Source organism: Protopterus annectens, chromosome 10.part0, assembly GCF_019279795.1.
Source record: "Protopterus annectens isolate FY-2018-M chromosome 10.part0, PAN1.0, whole genome shotgun sequence".
NCBI classification, from domain to species: domain Eukaryota; kingdom Metazoa; phylum Chordata; order Ceratodontiformes; family Protopteridae; genus Protopterus; species Protopterus annectens.
The window spans coordinates 1,716,286,196-1,716,302,829 of record NC_056744.1 but is presented as its reverse complement, the minus strand read 5'-3'; the positions used below and the strand labels follow the sequence as shown (position 1 = coordinate 1,716,302,829).

Here is a 16,634-nt window from a genome sequence, read left to right as displayed (position 1 = left end):
GACCACTAGACTGGTTTGAATCTTGCAGTGGTGAAACATTTCAATGACTGGTGCATTTGCAACCCAAGTTTATGTGGTTGGCTCCCTGTTTTGCTGATTTTGGGAGGATGTGGGGAGGCTTAGTGTGAATGTGTTCTCCATGATGTACTAAGAAAAGTAAAGTTCACAAGTGGTAGAAGTAGCCCAATCCAAGCTAAACCATCCTGGGGGAGCTGAGATGCCAGGAAAAACAGAACAAAAGCTAAAGGGAGTATTTTGAGAGGAGGATGTGGTTCAAGAAGGAGAGTGAAACTTAGCTTCTATCCAGAAGTTCCAAAGTTTTTGTATTAAATCCCGTCAAATCTTCAGAGTAAGTTGCTAGTTGCTTCGAGTCAGTATTCATTTAAAGAAGCTTTAGTTGGATTAGTGCTTACATCTTATAGACTTCTTCATATCAGGAAAAAAAGTATTTTGAAGATTTAAGGGATTTAATATGAAAATTTTGGAAATTTCAGATACAAGGTCTGTTTGGATTAGTGATTTTATCTTATAGACTTTGTCAATCAGGAAAAAAATTATTTTGAAGATTTGAAGGGTTTTTATATGAAAACTTTGGAACATTTGGATAGAAACGAAGATTCACTCTCCTTTCTGAACCATAATCTGCTCTCAGGTTACTCCCTTTAGCATTTCATCATGTGGCAAGAAGAATTCCTAAAGATATTCCAATCTTTTCTTAGGATTCTGTGTCTTATTGTAAAGTTCAAAGAAGAAACACCAAAACGAGTTCTCTTTAACACCCCCCCCCCCGGGGTGGCAGATAAAGATGTGGTTTCAAACGCTTGTATTCCTGGCGGTACAGGAAAACTTCCTGGTTCTAACTAAGGAAGTTCGGCCACAATTGCAACAACAGCAGCTGTATCTCAGAGGCTGGGCTGTTACTTTAGACCCTTTGATATTCTGGTATTAAATGGCTGGGGTGTCATAAGTGACTGAAATTTCATAACACTTTGCACTCAGCAGTCATATTCAGCTAAGCTGAAGATGCTCCTCATTTGAATAGCTCATAAGTGGTTATTTTTTGAGCTACCAGTAAACATCACATACCAGTTTACCGCAGAGTTCCTTTTCATCTCCATGCCAGTGCATCTTGGTTGTATCCAGTGTGTGTCCTGTTACCATGTGGATGTGAAGGCCTCGGGTTGTGAATGTCCCATGACCAGGGGAGAGCAGAGGAGAAGTTGGGGCCATCATACTGCAGCAATTGAGGTGTGTTCTGCAGAAGTCCTACCCCCTTTTTGACATGTTAGGCTGGTGTCTCTTAAGTGTTCTACAAAGTTGATCTCAATGACTTTACATGTAAGAGTGTTTCCTTTAACTTACCTATCTACTGTAACAGTGGCTTTTATCATGGCTGTAGCATAATCTCTGGTGTTTGTTAATCATCTGTGTGCCTCCAACATGCCTTCATGTCCTAATCCCATGAAAGAAGTGAGCAGGCAATGCCTCAACATTCCTCTTCCCCTGCACCCGTTCTGCCATTTGCTTGAGTTAGTAATTGAATTTTGGTATTGGTTTATTTCCATAAAACAATTCCCAATCCAAAGTTTCTTAAATGATCTGTGTCACATGGGGGTCTGTTTTTGCTTGTTACCTGTTTCTGCTGCTAGACAGATGGAATCTATGGTTCTGGCTATGTACCTTTCTCTATTCAATACAAGATGAACACTTTTCAGCAAGTCTTGTTCAAAAGCAGTCCTTTCAGCATAGAGTTGCAGTGTTCTTCATTGAAACAGTTATTGCTGTTCTGAGCATAATCTATTCTATACATTACTTTTAGTACTTACTTTATGATACTAAGATCTTAAAAATGTTTTCATACTTTTAAAAGAAACAAATACACATAATATAGAAAATAATGACATTTGCATCATGTCTAACAGAGTTGTGCCTCAGTTTTTCAATTTCAGGATGAATGCCTTTGCTATTTCTGCCTGTTGTGACCTTGGGAAGGACAGGATTGTGGTCTTGTACAATATGGTGAAACAATTCATTAAAGCGGTTCATGTCTGTCCATTTTTGAAGAACCCCTGGATCCTTATTTATATTTGAACTTCATGATAAACAGATTTGCCCATCTTTGATTTGAATGTGGTGGTTCAACAACACAGAAGTTAATTTGTTGGGAAACCCTTTTTTTCTGGTACCCAGCACTTATGCTTACAAGATCTCAGAGCTGTAGGCCTTTATGGTTAGGGAACCTTACGTGGCCTTTCAGATGGACCTAGGTATCAGTCATGACCAAACTATACTTCCCTGGCTTCCACTACCTCAAAGGAATCTGTTTCACTAGGAAGAAAGGGACCCTCACACCCCTGGATGTGCACCATCAGCTCTTGCTCTGTATGAAGTGAGTACATGAGTTTAGGAAAGTGAAACAGCTCTGCATGTCTCTTTTCTCCAGGGCAAGAGGGCAAGTACCAGCTGTGAGGCAAGCCCCTTCCAGTTTCAGTGCAAACCAGACTATGTTCTACTCACTGCCAGTGGAAAATACTGTTATAAAAGGCCTCTACATCACAGGTATGGCTACTTTAGTGTTTGTTTTAGAGCTTTCTTTGTAGCAGTTGTTTGTACAGTATTCATTTGGTCATCAGTTCATACCCTCGCCAAGTATTATTATTTAGGTCATGCTCACAGGAGTGAGACCTCCATTAGCATCTTGTTATTTCAAGGACCGCACAGACTTCTGTCTTAGCTCTTATCCAAATCCTTCTACCCTGGGAGTTTTATTGCTTGGAATTCATTGTATGTATCCAACAAGAATGGTTCATAGTGGTTTACTATCAGGTGCATGATGCCAACTCTATGAAATCCAGCAATCTCGTAGAACATGTTAGTGCTTGTTCCTGGGTCAGGAGTAGTAGAGAAGATGCAGCATTTTCTGACATTTTTACATTTTCAGTTTGGAGACTTTTGATCTTTGTTCTTTGAGATTGCTGGATTCAACAGAGATAGCATTGCACACTTGATGATAAACTGTTCAGAGTATTATATTTAAACAGAAAACGTTGCTGTATTGGGAAAGCTAAGTAAGGATGCTGTGCACTTCATTTTTTTAAATATTCCTTAGTTAAACTCATTTTTCACAAATTCTGTGAAATCTGTAATGAGAAACTGCAGCACCTGTCTCCTTTGCATTTCCTTTAGCAGTACACAGAGGCAGTATGCTAACATTGCAGCCATGTCCCTTTAACCTTTAGCCTGAATGTGAGATAGCCCTGAGGTCATTTTCTGGACTTCATTCATCTTTAAACTTAATTTTCATAATAAAAACCCTCCAGAAAGGAAAGTAGAATTCCTCAGGCTACTGATCAGATTCTCCCCACTCAGTATAAGTACAACCTTGGATCACCCCTGAGAAGAAACCATGGGTCTAGATTCATCCATGTAATCTCTGAAATACATAAGTAAGTAAACAAATCAAGATCTGTATCACAGATGTGTTCTTCAATCCTGTAAGTCTCATGTGAAAATTCTGGATTATACATGTGTACTTTTAGAGCCAATAAATCCAGAAAAGCCAGGTAGAAGGCAGGCAGGCAGACCAAACACGAAAACGGACACTTCTTAGTGCAACCAAATCCTTTATTATTAAAACAACATAAGTGCTTTTGTCTCGATATTAGACAGTTAAAGAGACTTCATCAGATAAAAAGTATGTTGCTACTGTCCTTTTTTGCCTCTGACACTGCTGCATATGTTTTATTAACTACGTTATCTGCTGCCACAAAATCAGACAACAACAAACGTATCTATTTCCTTCTCTTGTCTATGGCACCCCCTTGCTAACCAACCTCCAGTCCTCACTCAAAATTAAATAGAAACATGCTATAACAAAATCACAAAGTTTGCAACATATACCCACCTGTGCATACCCCTAAAAATCACTAAACTGTCTTGAATTCCCCCATTACTTCATCTATGTCCAACTAACTAGCATGCACAAAGTACTCTTCAAACCTCAAGGCTGTCCTTCCCTAAATTCCTTATTTTCCCACTATAATACCAATAGGTCCCCAAGATAAGAAAATCAACACCTCCTGCAAATTCATAAACCCAAAGTACCGGCTGGTCAACTACTGTACTCCTGGGCAATAACCAAAACCTGGAATGCCCTTCCTCTGGCTATTTGCACCACTCAAAGCCTTGTTTCCTTTAAAACATCTTTGTGTGAGCACCTCCACTCAGCCTCCTGCTTCCATAATCTAGCTGTCGGCGCCCTCCTATCATTCCCTTCATCTCCTCATGCACCTAACAGTCTAGTCTCTGCTGATTTCTAATATTATTACCCAACTACCCATTCTCTCTTTATTTCACCTTTTAGTATTTACAACACTCTTCCTATTTCTCTATCTCAAGTTCTTTTTTATACTCTCCTCTATACTCCCTGCTTCTACCTGTACCTAATTTTTCCCCTGTCCTTCATGTATTATCTTCACTTGTTCTCTTATATTTTACAACTCCTATAACTTAGCTAGTAGTACTTGATTTTGTAAATGGAAGCTCAGAACTCTTGTAAAATGTGTATGCTAGGTAGCTGATGTAATGTTTACTCATATTTCTGTGCAAATTGTAGTTAAATCACTTTATAATATGTGCATCTTGTGTGGTTTTATATGTACTAAATGCATTTCTTATGGAGCTTTTCTCCCTGGCCCTCCACAAAATGGCCTCTTCTTGACCCAGTGGACTATCCCGGTAAACAAATGCCAATAAATAAATAAACGAGCTATTCTGCACTATATATATATATATATATATATATATATATATATATATATATATATACACTCATAGAAGCACACAAGGCATTCTGCATTACATACCTGTTCTCTTAAATGCATACAATAAATTCTGCATTACATATGTGTCCTCTGAGTCACATGAAGCATTCTGCCTTACATTTTTGTATTGACTGTTCCACACGAGAAATTCTGCATTGCATATGTGTATTTACAGAGCCACATGAGGCATTGTATTAAATATGTTTACCTGTATATCCACACAAAACATTCTGTATTTTATATATATATATATATATATATATATATATGTATGTATATATGTGTGTGTGTGTGTACTCATAGAGCCATCCAAGGCTGAGCCCATGCAAACCATTGTCCTCAAGTGTTGGCGTAAGTGATCAGATGCACAAAACTCAAGGGATATGCCTAGAGACATTTTTGAGCTCTCCATGCATGTCTGAAATGCCAAAAGGAATCTAGTGCTGAGCAGAATCTTACCTCAAACAAGAATGATGCGAGAAAAGATGTTTGATTTTAACAGCTGGCTAAAAACTGGTGTCAGTCAAGAGGAATCCGTTATGTGTCAGCATGGGATGAACTGCTACAAAGCCCTACTTGCTTTGCCAAGGATGGCTTGCACCTCTAATTCTAGAGTTTCTGCACAATGGCTAAAGCCTCTGCTGCCTCCATACCACCTTTTAGGCAATGTCCAGATAGGGAGATCTACCAACCTGAAAAACTATAACAAATAAAGCACTAGATAGTATCATTATGATTCTGTTCAGTGCTAGGAGTCTAAAAAACAAACTGCCTGACCTTGAATCCTGCATTTAGAGCACATTCATGTCTATATTTTTACTGAAGTCTGGTTTAAAAGTGCAGAAAGAACCTAATCTGTACCAGGCTTCTCTGCTTTCCAAGCCTTCAGACCTGATGGGAGTTTTGGTGAAGAATCTATATTTGTTAAAGATCTCATTACCTCAAAGCAAGTTCCCAGAGGCCCACAAACCAAATTTACTGTGATTCAACTTACTCAAATAAAATCAACTATCAGGTCATAGCATGTTACAGGACCTCCTCAATGGCCCAGAAAAGCACGTCTGTTTCTTTTGTATATTAGATGAACTTTTAAACAAACTTCATCATTCTGGGAGACTTTAACTATTTGTTGATAAACTGGGAGACCTATACTTCAAATGTAGGCCTTGACAAAAAATTCTTTAATTTCCATAAAACAAGAATGCCCTGGATCAGACAGTCCAAGATCTCACTAGAGGACAACATTTTCTTGACCTGGTCCAGCAAATAAAGCATCTATATCCACAGTCTTCCTGGTATATCCTTCCCCAGTCAGGTCTGACCACAAATTGGTAACCTCTCTCAAAATCCCTAAACCAGCAGATGCAATTATCACGGTATTCAAAAGCTTCTTACTGTTCCACGAAGTCTCAAAGTTGAAGTATACAATATTGATATTACTTGTAGTTATGAAAATAAATTCTATACTTATCTAGAAAATTGTATAAATCTCTCACTTCTACCAAAATTAAACAAAATTAGAAGGTAAGAGCAAACCAGCCTGGTAGTCTGCATGAATAAATAGATGTTACTGTGATGCCCCTGCACTGGACCAGTAATCAAGGAGCCTCAACCCTCACCACTGGCAACATCGAGGAACATACACAATGGGAGAATGACAAGTACACACACAGTAAAGTGCAGATGTCCTTCAAGGATGCATCTGCAGTCATCACATATGGGTCGTCCTGCCTCAGGCAGCCCTTCGGTCGGCCGGATTCCAAAGTCTGGGTCCGGTATCGGCTGACGTCGCCCCTTCCCAGACGTCAGAGTGCCTGGGGTATAAAAGCATCAGCCGACGCCATCTTCCTCAGTCTTTCTTGCCGCGTGGTGCCCGAAGCAGAAGCAGTTTGCAAGTGCCGGTCGGCCAGCTCCTGTAATTCAGCTACCGAAGACTTCAAAAGCTAAGTACCCCATTGGGGACTCTTTCTTGCCTCAGCCGATGTCAGATAAAGTTAATAATTGTTTAACTTGTGGGAAACAAATACCTCATAAGGATTTCCACTCTTACTGCCTCCCCTGCCTAGGCCCAGACCACAACGTCTCGGCCTGTTCAACCTGTGCTTCCTTCAACCGACGCACCCTTAGACGTCGGGCGGAGTTCGCAGAGGAATTTTTTTGGGGCTAGTTTTTCATACAAAATGCCGTCGGAGTCTCCGACTTCACATTTAATAAAGAAACGGAAGGACAAGGACCGACACACGCGGGCCGCGGTTTCGGCTGAAACCACGGCCAGGCCTACCGTGAGTGTCTCGGTCTTGGCTGAAACTGAGTCCTTGGTACTTCCGACACCCGAAACCGCTCAACCGACAACCTCGGCCCCGGAGGCCACTGCTGAGTCGGTTATTGAATTTCCTTCAGAAACTGGTGTCTTGGAAACTTCCGACACCATTCCTCTAGACAAAACTACTCCAGCACGTGGTGCAGCTAGGCCTCCTGCATCCATGTCCATAAAGGCATTCACCAGGGCTAAAGTTGCTAAACATACTAAAGCTATGCCTCCCAGGGTTATTCCTCAGGGACCCTCTACAAGTTCACAGATTCTTCCTTTAGCAGAGGACCTTATTTCCTTGATTAGGGGATCTCAACCTCATCCGGACAGGGGCTCTCAACCTCCTCTAGACAAAAGGCCCAGGGTTGAGCCCTCTGATCCCCACTCCTCAGAGGAGGCCTCTGATGGCTCTGCTCTCTCGGACTACCAGGAGGAGGCTTTTCGGCCTACGAGGATTCTGATGCAGAGGAGTCCATCCCTCGGCCTCCCTCCTGAAGAGCTATCCTTCGGTGAGACCCTTCACACTATGAGAGAGCATTTCAAATGGCAGGGCCAGGAATTTTCTGATTCCAGGAAAAGATTAAGAACTTTTCTGCATTTACCTCAGCATAGACCTTTGGCTTTTCCTCCTGTTTTGAATGTCATTGATGATGTGTACTCTGAGTCTAGCATAACCCCTGACACTCTTCCCCCGGCCCCTGTCAAACCCGATAGGTACTACAGGGTCCCGGACTCACATCATTTTCTTTACAAGGCCCACTCTGCTGATCCAGAAACTATTTCCCAGGGCCCTAAAGGGGTGGCAGCTGCCACCTCTAAAAATCCACTCCCCTCTGAAAGGGAGTCCAGGGCTTTAGAGATGGGGTAAAAAGTGTATACTTCTGCTACTCTTTCTATGAGGGCATTAAATTGTCAATTTCATATGATACAGTACCAAGAGTATTTGTTAGATGAATTGCATAAGAAACTGTCTTCACCTGAACCCCTAGATCGCAAATCACTACAGGATCTGGTACATAACTCCCAGCAGGTTAGTAACCATTTCTTACAATGTGGTTATGATGCACTGGAAGCTTCATGTAGGTCAGCTATGACAGGTGCAGTCATACGTAGGCATGCTTGGCTGAAGGAACAATCTCTGCCAGACCATGTTAAAGCTAAGCTTCTGGATGCTCCCCTGGAAAAGCAAAAGTTATTTGGCTCCACTGCTCAGGAGATCTTAAAGAAGGTTGAGGAAAAGGCAAAATCTGTACAAACAGTTAAAGATTTTCTACAAGTCCAGCCACCAAGATTCAGCAGAAATTGGCCTGCCAAGAATTGGTCCTTTCCGGACACAGAAAGATTTCAGAGAGGCAAGAACAGGTGTGCCAGAGGTAGAGGGCAAGCTAGAGGCTCCTACAGAGGACGTCAATGGCAGCCTCCCAACCAGAGAGGTAGTGCAGGACCTACAACTGCTGCACAAGGACAGACTCAATGACTTTGCTTTGACTCCGCCAACCAGGGCTCAATTAGAAGCACCTTTGGGCGGAAAGCTTTCTTTATTCTCAGACAATTGGCACACTATTAGAAGAGACAAATGGACACTGCAAATAATAGACAGAGGATACAGGTTCCTTTTTCACACATTGCCAAAAAGAAAAGGCATGCCAGACCTGCCACCAAATCAAAGGACAGAGGCTTTGAAACAAATCTCCAACTTAATGCAAATGAAAGCTATAGAAAAGGTTCCTCTTTCAGAACAAGGCCAAGGATTTTATTCCAGACTATTCCTTGTTCCAAGAAAAGAAAATCAATAGAGGCCTATTCTCGACTTGTCCGCACTGAATACTTATCTCATTGTGCCAAAATTCAAAATGCTAACTCTACAGCAACTCCTTCCCATGCTGGGCAAGGGGTCTTGGCTGGTGACTCTAGACCTCAAGGAGGCATACCTGCATGTCCCTATCAGACAAAGTTGCAGAAGACACCTCAGATTTCTTGCAGGCTCAGAGCATTATCAATTCTCAGCATTGCCCTTTGGCTTATCTACTGCACCCAGAGTATTCACGAAATGCCTGGCATCAGTGATTGCACACTGCAGACTTCAGGGGATTCAAATATACCCATATCTGGACGACTGCCTTATACAAGCGGACAGCCAACAAACTTTGGTAAAGGATTTGAATTATGCCATCCACCTACTGCAGGCATTGGGATATACAGTCAACTTTCACAAATCAAGACTTGTTCCATCCCAAAGAATAACTTTTCTGGGTGCGGATTTAGACACAGCCACCCAAATGGCTTTTCTCAAAGAAGAAAAACAAAGACAACTACCGGATTACTTCAAGAATCTGACAAGACAAACTCAGCTGACTGCAAGGAAAATCCTAAAGGCCCTGGGTTACATGGCATCTTGCATTCTTCTGATTCCACAAGCAAGGCTGCATATGAGGAAACTACAATGGTACCTAAGGAGTTTATGGACTCAGCACAGCCACAGCTTAGAAACTTTGATCCCACTCATTCCATGTCTCCAAAAGGAATTTCTGTGGTGGGCTCAAGCAAGCCAATCAAACAGGGGTCTGCCCTTCAGCAAGCCAATAGCCAGCCAAACCATTACAATGGACGCTTCAGACCACGGTTGGGGAGCACACATGGAGGGCAGATGTATTCAAGGACTATGGTCACAAAAGGAGCTATGCATGCACATAAACCAAAAGGAAATGCTAGCAGTGATACATGCAATCGAGGCCTTCAAACTCTTCCTGCATCAAGGCCACCTGCTAATAAGGACAGACAACACCACAGTTATGTGGTACATAAACAAGCAAGGAGGCACCCATTCCTACCCTCTTTGCAGACTGGCAATGACTCTATGGGAACTTTCCTTGAAACTCAATATAGACCTGCAATCCCAGTTTCTGCCAGGAAAAGACAATATACTGGCGGACAGCTTAAGCAGAAATATCATGGATGCACACGAATGGATGTTGCACCCAGACATCTTCCTACAGATAACACAATCATGGGGAAGGCCAGACATAGATCTTTTTGCCTCCCCACAATCATCAGCTGAAGAAATTCTGCTCAAGGACATACCACCCACAAGCATGGAAAGTGGACGCCCTATCTTTCAGCTGGAGAACCCTAACAGTTTATGCATTTCCACCTCTTCCATTAATGACCAAGGTCTTACTATAGATCAGGACAGAGCAGCCAAAAGTGATTCTGATAGCTCCGGACTGGCCAAGACAGCACTGGTACCCACTGTTAAAGAGCATGTCACACACGAAACCATGGCCTCTTCCCCAATGGCCACTTCTCCTGACACAGCACAATTACAAAACTCTGCATTCCAACCTGAAAACCTTGCGACTAACAGCCTGGAAAATACCTTGACTCCTCCTCAGGATAAGCTATCCAAGAGAGTGAAGGATATCATCATGGAAGCTCGCAGGCCTTCCACAAGAAAGGCATATTCAGCAAAATGGAAAAGATTTCACATTTGGAACACCACAAAGGGCCTAGATGCGACAGTGATGAACATGCCACATATCCTGGAATACTTGGCAGAAATGCCCCACAATGGCCTGTCTTACTCTTCCATTAAAATTTATGCTTCAGCAATTTCAGCAGAGTACAATACTTATCCACCTGTTTTTTCTCATCCCCTCCTAAGACAGTTTCTAAGAGGAATTAAAAACATCAATCCTCCAAGGAAACCTCCAGTGCCTACTTGGGACCTTAACTTCGTGTTGGAAAAACGAACTCTGCCTCCCTTTGAACCAGCAGCATCTGCAGAACTACAGTTCCTGTCTTGGAAGACCGCCTTCCTTTTGGCCATAACCTCAGCAAGAAGAGTATCTGAGTTACAGGCCCTCATGGCAGTACAGCCATTTCTTATTTTTCATCTGGACAGAGTCTCATTGAGAACCAATCCTTCATTTATGCCAATGGTGGTATCCAGGGTCTCATTAAACCAAGCTATTCACCTGCCTACCTTCTTTCCAAATCCACAAAACAAAGGGGAGAAACTTCTGCACACCCTGGACATACACAGACAGTTGTGCTACTACTTGGACAGAACGAAAAGCTACAGAAAAACTGACCAGCTGTTGGTTGCTTTTGCAATTTCCAAACAGACAATTTCAAAATGGATAGGGAATTGCATTCGTTTCTGTTATTCCTTCCATGGAAAAACTGTGCCAGCTAACATTAGACCTCATTCCACCAGAGCCACAGCCACCTCCACAGCCTTCTTAAGAGGGGTGGCTACCAAGGACATTTTAGAAGCTGCTACATGGAGCTCCGTGCATACATTTTCCAAGCATTACAATTTACCTTTATATTCCAGATCCAGCGCAGGCTTTGCTACGGCAGTCCTGCAGGGCATTTTAGCTACACCATCCTTTACATAGATCCTCCACCCCAGATTGGCTATGGTATTCTACCCATATGTGATGACTGCAGATGCATCCTTGAAGGACATAGTACAGTTTTGTACCTACCATAAATGTAGATGTCCCATAGGTATGCATCTGCAGTCAGGTTTACCCTCCCTCCTTCCCCTCTTTGGTATTTATTGGGTACTTTTCCCTCTCGTAGCTAGCTGGGGTTATCTATTATGGTGTATTTGTTGCATATATATATATATATATATATATATATATATATATATATATATATATATATATATATATCTGTGCATGTTTGGAATTTATTGCATTTATCCAAATTTAGCCTTCCTTTGAGGGCACCTGGCATCTGAGGCAAGAAACACTGAGGAAGATGGCGTCGGCTGATGCTTTTATACCCCAGGCGCTCTGACTTGGGGGAAGGGGCGACGTCAGCCGACGCCGGACCCAGACTTTGGAATCCGGCCGACCGAAGGGCTGCCTGAGGCAGGACAACCCATATGTGATGACTGCAGATGCATACCTATCTGACATCTACATTTATGGTAGGTCCAAAACTGTACTTTTCCCTTAAGAGCACACAGAGATCATTCAGTCTGAGGCTGGTTTCTCCCTCTTTCTTCAGATCTCCAGTAAGACTCCCCACTTGTACAGCTGTAGGGTTAAAATCTCAGCTGAAGGGCTAAGCCAAGACCTCCAGCACCCTCTCTGACCAACCAGTGCTTCATGTCCCTGCCCAAGTAGCTGGCACACACACACTTTGAGATTTGATTTATATACAAACCCACAGACACTCCTGGGGAAGGCTGGCAGAGGTTTACTAGTTATGCCCCCTTCTGCTCAGATATGTTGGTTATCACTGCCACCAAGCCCTACTTACCAGGCCCTTACAAAGGGTGTCCAATCCTAATGTGTAATGTTACTATTATCCAAATGGTAGTTTTGACCAAGCACCAGGCTCTTTGGGAATGGCCTGTACAGTGTCACCAAATGCATATGCAAAGTAGTCTGAGAGCTTAAATATGTCTCACAAATATTAGCCACAAAGATAGTTTTAAATATATTTAATAATAAATAATAAAAAATCACAAGAAATATTTTAAAACAACATAGCGGGACAGTCTGAAATAAATACAGAAAACATCTAAACTAATCTTTACTATATTCCTGCCTATAGCTAAAAGGGATACTATGCCCTAAATAACTTACTTACAGACAGGCACATGCAGATGATGATGATGAGTGGATGTTCTTGCTAGGTCCAATACAAAATACAAAATGCACAGTCTCTCTCTGAGAGTGCTCTTAAATCAATATCAAATATTACTACTGGGTTAGCTTGGATGTCATCACTCTTTTTGTTACCTGGCTTTAGTTCCCAGGCTAAACAGGAACTTAACATAATTTACATCTCTGTGTGAGAAATACATACATCTCAGAAATGTGCAGCTGCTAGGAAGTCATAAAGTAATAAAACACTTTCACATTTTAAACCTAATAATTACTTCTTTCCAAGACAACAGAAAAAAAACTTCTAGCTCTAAACATCATGTCTCCTTGCACTGAAGCTAACTTTTATAACACATCATAAAGCAATTCATTTCAATGTATTTTCTTGAAGTGTTGTAAGCTAATCTTCAATATTCCAGCAGGGTATGCTGTGGTTACATTATTGAAGCTCAGTACATAACAGTTCTGTATAAATCATATCAATATTCACAAATGACATAGAATTATTCACAAAATTCCAGATAGATGGGCTGGCAGTGTCAGCGTTACAATAAAAGGAAAAAAAGCTCATTCAAATGTATAGCATAATTAAAGACCCACAATTCAAGGTCAACATCAGAAGGTTATCCAAGGTACTGAAAAATACCATCAAGAAAACAGCAGCTTGCCACAAACTTAGACTGGCATGTTTATCTAAGGATATTTACAAATCCTTCTTTATTTGGATCAGAAAATCATGAAATAGCACATAACACTGCTCTGAACATATTCATAATAGCACTACCTACTCTGATCAAGTGGATACTGAAAACAAGTTCAGTGCAAATTTTGCTTTATAGACATCTATAAAAAAACTCACATATAGCTAAGGATCTCAAACTCACTATCATCGCAAAAGAACACTTGTTAAAAATATTCTCAAAAAATAATAAAATACATCTGTATAGGACTTGGTATCATATTAGGCTGACTGCTGAACAACACCAAACATGCACTGGTGGACCCAATCCAAGCTTGAGCTTATCCACCCACTTTGTCCAAGATGTTTGGCACACAGCACTTTTGATGCCACTTCTCTTGGTTTTCCTGCCACGTTGGACTCCAGGAATTACGAACCTATCAGCCTGACGAGCCTCATCTCTTAGGCCATGGAATGGCTCATAACAAAGCTGATAAACTCCAATATAACAACAACCTTAGAAGACTTGACCTCCACCAGTATGGCTTTGTTAAGATTAGGTCTTGTCTAATGAAGCTGATGAATTTTTTTGAGAGAATAACGCAAACCACGGAGAGTAGTCACACATACTTTACCTCACCAAGGTATATGACACTATAGTGTATGCCAACATTATCAACACAGTAAATGTTCTCCAAATTTACCCCTGTGTAGAAAGATGGATGCCTAATTTTTGAGGGACAGAACCCACACTATGAGGGTTTCATGCACATTCACAGACAATAAAAAAATGCTCTGAAAACTGGCTAAAACTAAATGCTAAAAAATGCAATATTACTGCATTTGGCAAACAGACCCTCTACCCAGCTTATAGTGATACCCCACTCCAAAATGAAATGTTATGAGAGATATTAGAACCTGAGTTGATAAGTCTTTTTCTTTGATCATTGTGTTGCACTGGTAGTCAGGAAATCCTTCTATACAGGAAGGCTGATTGCAAAGGGTATTTCCACTAAACAAAAATATGTCTTTAATCATCTGTATCCTACACTGATCAGGCCCATCACTGAATACAGTTTTCTTTCAGGCTGGATCTTACTAAACATATCAAGCAGTTATAGTCACCGCAAATGTTTCTGCCAACTAAGATCATTAGTCTAAAGGACTTGAGCTACTAAGAACGCCTGGAGGGCTTATCCCTATAGTCAATGTCCAATAGACTCCCTGAGGGCAATCTGTGTCATGCAGTCTGGGCCATTAGGGATCTGGCAGTCCAAGATCTCTTATTTACCTACAAATCAAACAGTCCAACAAACAGTAGAACCAGGGAGTCTGAACCTAGTTCAGCAAATATATCATTGTGGAAAGAGACGGTTGTCAGGCAATGACTACACCTTCTGTTAGCAAACCTCCTCCCCAGATCAAGCAATGTAATGCACTATCTTCCTTTTAGAAGTAATTAGACAGTTGTATTCAAAAAGTCACCCTAGGTATGACTGACTAGCCTACCATACCTTGAAAAAGGGAAGGTAAGATCTGATGGTGGGTACTGACAAGGTGTAAATGGCCGCTTGGCCCAGTTGCCATGTACCTTCTATCATTCTATGATTTATAGATCTACAACAGGCATTCTGCTTTTCATGTGTACTTGTAGATCCACACAAGGCCTTCTGCATTACATGCATACTCATAGAGGCACAAGAGGCATTCTGCATTGCACTTATGTACTCATAGACCCACACAGGGCATTTCACATTTCATGTGTGTACTTGTAGACCCACACGAGGCATTCTGCATTACATGTGTGTACTTAGTGTTTCACAGGAGGCATTGAATATCATATATGTTATCCACAACACAAGAGCCAAATGAAGTCATTTCTACTTCTGATACACTCCAACCATTATACAATGTAAATGAGTCTGTATATTGTACATACTGTTGGACATCAGTGACTTGTGAAAGCCATTCTGCATTACACATGCATGTATACCAGGCCTGTTCATTTAGGTAAACTATTGTGTATCACCAGCTTCTTCCCATACTGTGCCAATTCGAGTCACTTGCCCTATCTGGCTACAGATTCAGGAGTCATTCTGTGTCACAGATAAGTTTAACATACAAACTGTGCAGATTCTGCAGTTAGTCTGTCCAACAGACTTGTTTAACAACACCATTAACCCATGTAATCCAATTTGAATATAACAGCTCTTTCCCATCCCTATAGGATCATATTGGCTGTTCTGCTTCAGGGATCTGTTATTCATCCTCAGTGCTGAGTCTTTTGAGTGTAAAATAACTATTCCCATCCGTATAGATCCACTTAATCCAATTGTTGCAGACCCACACCTCAAACTGCAAAACATTTCTATATCCATATTTCAGACACAGGCCTAAAAATGGTCCATTGCAGAATTGCAAGTGCTTGTTTGCTTCCATTAGGAATTCTTAAAGCTTGTTGTTTTGATATCAGCATAGCTAATTCATTATTTTATGTACCAGTTTTTTCATTCTAAAGGTATGTTTTGAATTCAGCACTCCCATCAGCTCCATACCTCTCAACTGTACAGACTTTCAAGAATGTCCAGATTTATCCCCTATATTTTTGGTCTGTGTCTCATAAAATTGTGGCTTTCTGGCAAACCACTGGCAAATCATTAAGGTTTGAAGCCAGAAAAATAATGACAGGAGTTTGAGTTTCAGACTTCATATCCCTCAGAAAAATCCATGCAAATGTAAAACCTGTTATTTTATCAACTTTCTAAGTTTGTAAGAGCACTATTTAAAAAGTGTCCCTATTTTAGGGCCTTTTGTCCCCCCATTCTTTATGCTTTGTTCAGATTTCTTATTGTAAGGGGTTGAGAGGTATGATCAACTCTATTGTTTACAAATATATTCTGTATACCAGCAGGGCTTGGTTAGTGCGGCACTCCTGTGCTGTGCTGACTTAGGTCATGGCCCAGCCACCACAGCTTTACCAGCCTCTGTTCCATTATCTGCGTCCATGGGAATGAGGTCAATTTGCATCTTGGTGCTAATGATGTTCTGTTTATAGAAATGTAGCCTGTTGCCCATCACATATATAATGGGAACACATTTCTTATCAGGGATATTTAGGTTCCATTACAGATATTGGTTTGGCAGAGTCTCAGACATTTCAGGCAGTCTAGGACTTGCCTCGTTTTCTTTTTCCA

The 16,634-nt window shown here is 41.3% G+C and overlaps 1 protein-coding gene across 1 annotated transcript in view; it reads left to right on the top strand.

Annotated features, from left to right (window-relative positions):
* LOC122812763 (zinc finger protein 2-like) overlaps window positions 1-16,634 on the top strand; it is a 126,212-nt gene that overhangs the window by 30,064 nt on the left and 79,514 nt on the right. The gene's annotated exons all lie outside the window — the stretch shown is intronic.